Below are 10,062 nucleotides of genomic sequence, written 5' to 3'. Positions count from 1 at the left end.
TAGGTTGGATATTAGAAACAGGTTCTTCCCCCAGAGGGTGGTTGGGTACTGGAACAGGCTCCCCAGGGCAGTGGTTGCAGCACCAAGGCTGGCAGAGCTCCAGGAGTGTTTGGACAACACTTTCAGGTACATGGTGTGACTCTTGGGGATGGTGCTGTGCTGGGCCAGGAGTTGGACTCAATGATCCTTGTGGGTCCCTTCCAACCCAGCATATTCTGTGGTTCTGAGGTGAGCAAGAGAAGACCTGCTGCTCACCCTGTTCCACTCCCTGTGTGTTTGGGGCTGACTTTGCAAGATCAAAATACCAAGTAAATACGGTTACGTAAAGTAATAAAAATCCACAGTATTCAGCAATCATTCTTCCCTGAAAAAGTCTAAAATCGGGGAAAGTGCTTCCTGATTTCTCTTTGCAGAGCATGGTCATCCGAACCTGAAGGTTCCTGGATACATGGGGGCAGGTTAGTTGACAGAAATACCAGCACTAGTAGGAAGCATTTGTGATGCACTGCAGAAAGCCTGCAGCAAAGGGTACAGCAGGCTTGATGTGCTCGTTTTTAATGCCAATAAACATTCCAGCTTCCCAATAGCCCTTCAGAGTCCTCTGGTGTCAGAAACCTGGCAACAAGACTGAACCTGTGATATGTTCATCTTTAAATCTTGACATCACAGGAATTTATTAATCAAATGTGGGTTTGGAGTAATATTTTTGCTCAGTCTAATTCTAGAAACAAGTGGTCTGAAACTGTCAGCATTAGTATGATTGACTCCTTTTATAACTTAACTCTCAGCTAAATCAATATTGGAAGAAATGTCATTTCTAATTTAATTTTTAAAGAACATGTTTCTGTAACCTTTGGTATATAATATCTTTTTATTTTACTTCAAAAACATCTATTTTAAGTAATAAAGTAACCTAATATGAAAGCCTAAGCTATGATATTTAGTTTATCCATATTTTTTCAAAGCTAAAAAGCCCTCTTTGCATAAATGGAGGCCACCAGCCAGCTTTGCTCTACTTCCTTTGAACTCAAAATAAAAATCACCCCAGAAAAAAAAATAACCAGAATACATTCTATGCGGATGAGAATAGGGGCTTTGTGTAGGCCAGTAGCTGTCACCACAAACCATACTACCAGTGTATGGAGTTCTCTCAAATTTAGAATCTGTGAGCATATTTATGATTTTTGAAAAGCCAACATTCTGCCCTGGTGTAGTGAGTTGAACCTGAGTTGATGGACAGATTTTTGGAAGGAAATTTGGAAATTGGAAATTTAGAAGGGATTGGAAGCTGTATGTTAGCTGACTTCAATTAAAATATTTAAGCTTAAGTTTCAAATCAAGTTCCAGCTCAGATTCCTTGCTTCTAAGATTCTGGTCCCATGCGAATATATAATGCACCATGAAAAAGAACAGGGAAGCAAAATCAGAACATATGTGATTTAAGAGGCACAGTGCAACCATTTTAAAACCAATTATCTCTTATCAAAATATTAAAGGGAGAAAACCTCCCACTCTAAACCTTAACTGGACTCCATCTGGACCACTTAGCCCAGGAATTCAAAACATGAATGCTGTCCTTTTTAAAGTGTTTTTAAAATATTTTAAAACTTCTTGTTAAGTTTGGTTTCTCCTAGCTATGCCCTTTGAGTTGGCATCCTTAAAACAGATATTTAATGAACAAAACATGAAGTTCAAGTTTTGATGAAAAATATTAGTCTAACCTTTTCAGTGCTTTTGCAGCTACTGCTTCGCTCATTTTCAGTTTTGTCCCCTTTATTAATAATTGTCTTTAAACCAGGTAACCACAGTGATCCTTTTCAAGCTGGATGTCTTTTTTTTGGTTTGCTTGAAGACGAAGTCACAACAAAATTCTTCTCAACATCCCTTATGATAAACTGAATATCAAGACTACGACATTATTACAAGTAAGATATGAGAGACAGGGGCTTTCCATGGAAAATAGTAATTTGCCTTTAGCTTTAAATTTTTTAAAAAAAGCAAAGTGTCTGTTAGTACAATATTCTTATCTCAATTTGGAGCAGATTTGATTTCTCCTAACTTTTTTCATTCTGTTGACATATCCAGACAGTGAATCAGAGTCAGAATCTGAACTGTGTTTTTATAAGCAGTTTCTTAACATCTGTGTACTGGTTTGGCACAGCCTGGTTTTGGGTAGCAGGGGGGCCACAAAGCTGTGAGGAAGCTGCTGGAAGCAGGTGCATGTCCAGCAGAGCTGATGGCTCTGAAGATGGACATGCTGCTGGCCAGAACTGGGCCAATGAGAGAGGTTGGTAACATCTCTGTGATGACATATTTAAGAAGAATATCAAAACAAAGTCACAAGATCTTGGATTCTAGGCAGAGGAGGTGAGAACATGTGAGGAACAACAACATGGAGACACCAAGGTCAGTGCAGAAGGAGGGGGAGGAGGTGCTCCAGGCGCTGGAGCCGATTCCTCTGCAGGCCGTGGTGCAGCCCATGGTGGAGCAGCTGTGCCCTGCAGCCCCTGGGTCTACGTGGGATGCAGAGATCCACCCGCAGCCCCTGGGGGAGGTGCTTGTGCCAGAGCGGGGGGATGCCTGGAGGAGGCTGGGATCCAGTGGGAGACCTGGTGGAGAGAGGGGGCCCCGCTCCCAGGCTGGAGCAGCCTGGCCTTGGAGGGCTGCACCCCGTGGAAGAGAGACCCACGGCGCAGCAGTTTTGGGGGGCTGTGTGCCCGTGGGAGGGGCTCACGCTGCAGCAGTTTTGGGGGGCTGTGTGCCCGTGGGAGGGGCTCACGCTGCAGCAGTTTTGGGGGGCTGTGTGCCCGTGGGAGGGGCTCACGCTGCAGCAGTTTTGGGGGGCTGTGTGCCCGTGGGAGGGGCCCACGCTGCAGCAGTTTTGGGGGGCTGTGTGCCCGTGGGAGGGGCTCACGCTGCAGCAGTTTTGGGGGGCTGTGTGCCCGTGGGAGGGGCTCACGCTGCAGCAGTTTTGGGGGGCTGTGTGCCCGTGGGAGGGGCTCACGCTGCAGCAGTTTTGGGGGGCTGTGTGCCCGTGGGAGGGGCTCACGCTGCAGCAGTTTTGGGGGGCTGTGTGCCCGTGGGAGGGGCTCACGCTGCAGCAGTTTTGGGGGGCTGTGTGCCCGTGGGAGGGGCTCACGCTGCAGCAGGGCCCTGTGGCTGCTGCTCCTGAGAGCGGGCCCACGCTGGAGAAGTTCACGGAGAACTGTCTCCCGTGGGAGGGACCCTGCGGCCTCACAGGGGAAGGACTCCTCTCCCGGAGCAGCAGAAGGAAGTCTCGGTGATGAACTGACCAGACCCCCGTGCCCTGTCTCCCTGCGCTGTCGGGGGAAGGAGGGAAGGGCCGGGGGGAAGGTGTTCCAAGGGCGTATTTTACTTCTCATTATCCTCCTCTGATTTAAGTTGAGCCTGTTTCACCCTTGAAGTGGTTTTCTCGGTCCTTATCTCGCTCATGAAGCGTTCGTTATTTTTTTTCCTTTTCCCTCCTCTGCCCAGCTGTGGCAGGGGAGGGTGAGCGAGCGGCTCTCGTGGGTGCCTGGTGCTGGGCCAGTGTCAAACCACGACAATCTGTGACACGACAGATCGCAGGGTCACAGAACACACTGTGACCATGTGCTTCCCACGTACCGATGGCAGCAAGTCAGCAAAAACAAGCCTGAAAATCAGGACATGCTGGCACAAAAACTACAGGGGTCAAGGGAGTTCATTAGCCATTTAATTTGCTTTGATAAAAGTGCAGAGACCTCTAGCAGTAATTACATTAAATTTTAAAAATTTAAAATGTATCATTGAGCCTATTTTTTTCAGGAGGGGTATGAGGTGGATCACGTATTAACTCTCCTTCTCCATGGCTCCATGTGTCACACAGCATCTGAGAGGTGTGAGGGAGTCTTGCTTTGACTTGGTCCTGGCTACACATATGCACTCTTTACAAATCCAGTATGTAGCACACATTATCTACAATCACAATCTTACTTCAAAATAGCACTGTCAACATAAATTTTGGCCAAAAATATGCTTAACCTTCTACACTACAGAGTACACTGCACAGCTCAAATGTGCCAGATATGTCCACGAAGAATATTGTGGATTGAACTATAAGAGTGGAAATGCCATCTGGGGAAAAAAAAAAATCGTAGCAAAATGGATTTTTTTTTAATTTGAAACCACTTTACTGGTTACCTTCAAACTAAAGGTAACCATAGGAATGCATGAAAATTCTTCAGTCTTCTTTTTACTCTCCTAAGGCTGTATCAGTCCCACCACAGAGTCCTTCTGGATCTCAGGCATAGCCCTACACAAACTGAGCCATCACTTCAATCCTGGATCAATTCATGAACTGGACTCCAGCCCAGTTCTATGGACCATGATGCAGAAATGCCTTGTCTTGGACAGCAGCAGAAATGTTACTTCAAACTCTTCTCCTCCCACAGGTGGTATGTCCTTAGATTTAACTTACACCATTGTCTTTGTGAACTGCCCACATACATAAATTGTGATTAAATGTATGCAGACCAGAGTCTAAGATTTATATATTGTTGTAATATTGCTTTACCCAAGAAAGATTAATTTTAAGTTAAAGAGGCACTATGTCCAACATTAATATTGGAAAGATGGGCTCGCTGCATGGTTTAATACTCTTTCCACCTGAAATTTTTAATACTATCACATTATCATTCTGATCTGATCTTTCTACAAAGATTCTTTACTGACCTCTAGAAGATCCCTATTCAGCTCTTCTCTTTATGCTTCAGACCAGTCATTTCCTTCAGCCACAGGATTCTCCTCCAGACATAGAGGCTTCCTCACTAGTCAGGTAACCACAGTAAACTGAAATCCACCAGGAGTAATAGACTTTGTACAGGTTTTGGATCAGACCACCACATCGGCTGCAAAACCTAAAGAGCATATCTGACAGTCTGGACAGCATTTTCTTGTCATTTTTCCAAGGGAAGAGAGATCCAATGACTCTTTCCAAAGGGATTTGTTTCTCACTCCTCCTAGTAAAATGCTGACTATTGTGTAGGCTAAGGCAACTTGCTCTTGCCAGCCAACACCTCGGTGTTTAATCACAATATAGAACCAGCCCCATTACACCCAGGCTGCTACTACAGTTTGTAACTGCAGGCAAAACACTGAGCCCAGTGACTGCAGCACTGTGTTTAGTTTGCCTTTTCCTTGCAGTGTCCCTCCTCTCTCATATGTCACATTTTTACCTTCAAGCAAAAGTGGTAAGTCTATTTAATAATGGCAATTCCCCAGTATTATATTTTTTAAATAAATCAGATTTTTTTGCTGTTATAGTCCATTTCTCTCATCTACCTTTCTCTGGCAACAGCAAATGGAAAGCTGGTACCCCAAAGCAGGTTTCCTAGGGTAGAGCTTGGTGCCAGCCTTTATTCTGGCAGCATGTCCCTGCAGCCCACACCTGCTCAGCAGTGCACACTCAGGGCTTCACAATGTTTTCCTTCCCTCCACAGTGACCACTCTGAACAAGCATCCCCTTACCATACTCACCACACCCTGCAAGAGCTTCCTGCTACTGCCACAGCAGTTTAATCAGCAAGTCAAAGACACAAGCTCCCAGCAAACCACTGAACCTTACATACTGGCCATCCCAGTGTGGAGCTCTTCCCACCTTCTCCTTTCCTCTTTACCTTCTGTTGAAAAATGTTGGGGATTTTGCTCACTGGTCAAAATGTGCTTTCTTATAAAGAACTGTCATATGAAAGAAAAAGTAACAGTCTGAAAAAAACAGCTCTGCTCTTTTCCTGCCCCTCTGGAGAGCCTCAAAAGCATGGATCCTTCTGTGCAGTGGGGATTAGAGCCTGCATGAATCCTCTAGGTTTTTGTACAGTGGGGCAAACATTCTCCCACTTTGGGTCTCTTGCAAGGCTCATTCCTACATCACGGCCTACAACTTGCTTCAGACTAAGGGAAAACAAAACAAAGCAAACAAAAATGCCTTGACGCCAAGAATAACATGGATAGCAGAGAGCTCTGTCCTGCAAGAGGCATTGCCAACTGAGATGAGGTGGCCTGAGGCCACAGTCCGATGCTGCATTTGGTCATTTGCTAGACCTGCCACAAAGATGACTGAACACTGTGTCTTTACTGGGGACACTGGGACAGAAGCTTCCCAGTTTGCTGGCCCTGACAGTATCAGGCATTTCTCTCCAACCACCTGCACTTAAAGGTTCAGAAATGAACCAAAGGAAAAGAATACCCTGATCTGCACTATCACTTACAGTAAACAATCTCAAGATAAAATAAAAGGCTGATCAGTGGGGATAAGAAGTAGAGATCACTCACCCACTACCATCATGGGGAAATAGACTTGACATGGGGAAATTTTTACAAAATTACAAATCAAATTATAATAGGACAATGAGAAGTAAAACCCAACCTTACAACACTGTCAGCCCATCTCTCCCTTCTTCCCAGGCTTAACTTTAGTCCCAATTTTCTCTCCCTCCTCCTCTCAGTGGCACAGGGGGATGGGGAATGGGGGCTGTGGTCAGTTCATCACACATTGTCTCTGCTGCAACCTCCACCTAAGTGGGAGGATTCCTCACACTCTGCCCCAGTTCCAGTGTGGGGTCCTCCAGGGGCTGCAGGTTGGTCTCTGCTCCCTTGTGGCAGGTCCATCCTGGAGCTGGCAGGAGTTGGCTCTGCTGAACATGAGGGAAGCTTCCAGCAGCTTCTCAGAGAAAGTCATCCCTGTAGCCCCCCACTACCAAAACCATGTCACACAAACCCAATGCAAAAATTAAAACCCAGACTCCTACACAACCTGAGTTAAGCCTGGGTTGAATGCAAGGAAGGAATGTAAGTCCTGACTCACATTTTTTATCAAAAAGAAACCAAAACACAATGCCTACCACTCACAGCTCCACCGGAAGAAACTCAGAAGGGTGTTTTGTTGTCAAGAAGAAGGATTTGTAGGGTATTTTTCTCATAGCTCCTACCAAACAAGGCTGTGGGAGAAAACAAAGGCACTTACCATCACATTCAGCCCACTCACTGGGCACAGACAACTGACCATCTCCTTGCTGGCCTAAACCAAGGCACCTTCTTCACCTAAAGCCCAGAGTATTTCACCTCATGCCAGACTGAAAGCCTTTTATGATTTATGTGCTTCAAATGATTTTATAAAATTTTCTCTAATTTATCCCATTTTCAAATGGGGGGAGGGGGTGGAATCCTCCTTTCCATAATAAAATATAGGCCTATTCATATCTTTTTATAGGATAACAACCAAAAAATTAAGACCAAACTTCCATCAATTTACTCTTTCATCTGTGTAGGTGCACTTTTATGCTCATTACCTACCTTACAACTTCTTGTTTTCATTATGTCTTTCTTCTTCCCTACAGATTCCCTAAAGATGATATCCCCTTTAGGATATCTGAGAAGAAATGCAGTTGATGTAGCACACATGGTGACTAACAGCACAGTGAGATCAAAACTGAAACATGGATGTGGGGACCAACATTTTGACTTTCCAGTTAAGCTCACCTTAATTAGCATGCAACAAGCATCAGGATTTGTACCACTGGGATTTAAACCAGGAGAGATTCGTGTTGTATCTCAAGTTGATTTACATATAAGTAATATTTTATTTACTTTAGAAAATGGGTATTTTGCTCTATTTCAGCACTGGAGGGGGTGATGCAGTTTTTAATTAGTTTAGTGTTTTGATTTTTTCAATGTCAAGAAAACAAATGGAGCAATATAAAAATAATAGCAAAACAGCTAACATGGGGGTCTATAATGTAACCATAAAAGGAGCACTTTCAAAGCACTTGCAAAGTTCCAGCCACATGATTCCCATTAACTGTAATGAGCACTGGACAGATAAATTCACACATGTTGCTTTGAAGATTTATACTAAATTGGCCTCATCTTTGTTAGCTCTAAAGGAATACTGATGCTATACAATATAAAAGAGAAGTCTTTCAATTTGCCCCCTGCAATCTTCTTCATTATCCACAGAATTCTCCTGTAGCCAGTCATAGTACAGATTCATAATCTCTCCAATTTTACAGACAGTTAAAAGTATTAACTATAGCACAACAGTCACTCTCTGCAGAATCAAGTGCTAAAATGCTCCTTTGTTTAAGCACAGGCCGAGCTAGTTGTGCTCTGAAGCACATCAAAGGCCTGAACAAGTGGAACAGCACAGGGAGAAAGCTGCTGCTGTAGAAGCCAATCCATATTACCTTGCCAAGTCTTTAATTGCTATGCCTGTACATTTGGCTTGATCTTGTGCTGCTTTGAAGTGAAGACATTAGCTTCAATTAATCCCAAAATGACCTCAAGTTATGGGCTTTGGAAAAAAACCAAAAAAGAATACCAGAAAATGGTGCAGGAAAAATGTGAGCTGCTTGCCCTTTTATTTCCTTCTTTTCTCCCTTTCTCTTCTTGTCTGTTTAAGGACTGGATTTTGTATTCATGGACAATGCTAAACAGACCCTGCAAATGAAGCCTCTTCTCTACTCCCCAAGCCAGAAGAGCCACAGGCTGTGCAAGCCAGGGATTCCCCAGAAGCCACCCTGCTGGCCCAGCATGTGAGACACGGCACATGCAGCACAAATACCCTTCATCATGCCTCAATCCAACATAAACAACTGTAAATCATGAAGACAAAACCCCAGAATCCATGGATCCAAAATTGTTCTTCAACTAAAGGACTTAGTAATTGTAGATTTACGCAACTAAGCCACCTACCAAAGGGAGCCAAGGGCTGCACTGCTGCTGGTGCTGACAAAAGCCCTTACCACCATCTCCCTACCTACCATTTTGGTCCCAATGAGTTCAATACTTCTAAAATTAGTAATTTCAGGGGCTTATGAAGAGGGAACATCAACACTGTTAGTGCCCAGAAACTCATACTGAAAAATCTATATACTACTTTTCTTAAAACCTGAGGAAAAATTCCCAATCTACCAGGAATTCTAAGGTCTCAAATAATTCTAAGGTCTTAAATAATAATACCAAAGAGTCAGAAATCAAAACCACGAGGATGTGCTCTATGACAACTTGCAAATGTTACACCTTTCATATGATAAACAAAAAATAAATAAAAAGAAAAATAAAGAACAAGAAAGAAACAATCCTTGAATGCTTTTGCTTCTGCTAGCACAATAAGCACAGCTCCAACTCCTGGTTCTGCCCCAAGTGTAACTCCTCCTGCATTGGAGAGTGCCTTCAGAGAGTAGCAGGGGCTCTCTTTCCTCTGGCTGGCACTTTCACTAGGAAATATGTTCGGTATTCTAAAGCAAGCAGTAAAACTGAAGGTGACTGAGGCTTCCCCTTGCTGCATGCCCCATCCAGGATGGACGGGGCACACCTGGTCGACCACTGCGAACAGCTCTGCCCTCATGCACTAACTACAGCTGAGGCAAGCACCAGCAAGAACCCCCTGCTCAGGCTTTCTCCTGGTTTTCCTGCATGCATTTTCCTTTGCTGGATTTTTTGTTGTTGTTTTCTAAGTGGGTAACTTTTTTGTGTTATTCCTTCTGACACACCAAACATGAATGTTACTGAGCCAAGCTCATATTTAAGAGTTTCTCCCAAATCAAAAAACTACTGAACTACTCAGTGTTATCTCTATGTCAGCACATTCCCTCGAGGACAATATTGTCTTTTTCCCTTAACAGTTAATTTGTTCATTGCAGCACAAGTTTATTGAAAGCACTCTGGGTCTTTAATATATTCTTGTTCTTTAGCTGCTGTTTCCTATAGCTGCTGTGTCTCAGTATCAAATGCTGTGTAGCAGAATGAAGAAGAAATTTTATTATAGCCGTGGCTTAAACATGAAATATTCCAAATATCTGTAGGAGCGTACCTGCAACTAACTTTAAGCCCTGAAATTAAAATATTTACACTTGGGGAAAAAAAACCCCAAAACATCCTTGCAGTTGTACATGCACAGACATGCCCATTTGGAACAAATCTCCACAAGACCAGGCACACTTCAATTTGTTAATACAGAAGAAGGAAGAGTGTTCTCCTGGATCACTGAGATCCATCAGCCATGGAAAAACATAACTGTACCTT

General features: G+C 43.8%; 1 long non-coding RNA gene across 1 annotated transcript; it reads left to right on the top strand.

The window, feature by feature from the left end:
• The first annotated feature begins 2,367 nt into the window (after nucleotides 1–2,367).
• LOC116454014 lies at nucleotides 2,368–9,623 on the top strand. Its single transcript, XR_004243987.1, has 3 exons — nucleotides 2,368–2,406; nucleotides 4,248–4,436; nucleotides 7,377–9,623. It is a non-coding gene; the product is annotated as an uncharacterized LOC116454014 (long non-coding RNA).
• Nucleotides 9,624–10,062: the final 439 nt, after the last annotated feature.

Source organism: Corvus moneduloides, chromosome 20 (assembly GCF_009650955.1).
Source record: "Corvus moneduloides isolate bCorMon1 chromosome 20, bCorMon1.pri, whole genome shotgun sequence".
Classification (NCBI taxonomy): domain Eukaryota; kingdom Metazoa; phylum Chordata; class Aves; order Passeriformes; family Corvidae; genus Corvus; species Corvus moneduloides.
This window is presented reverse-complemented; position numbering and strand designations above follow the sequence as displayed.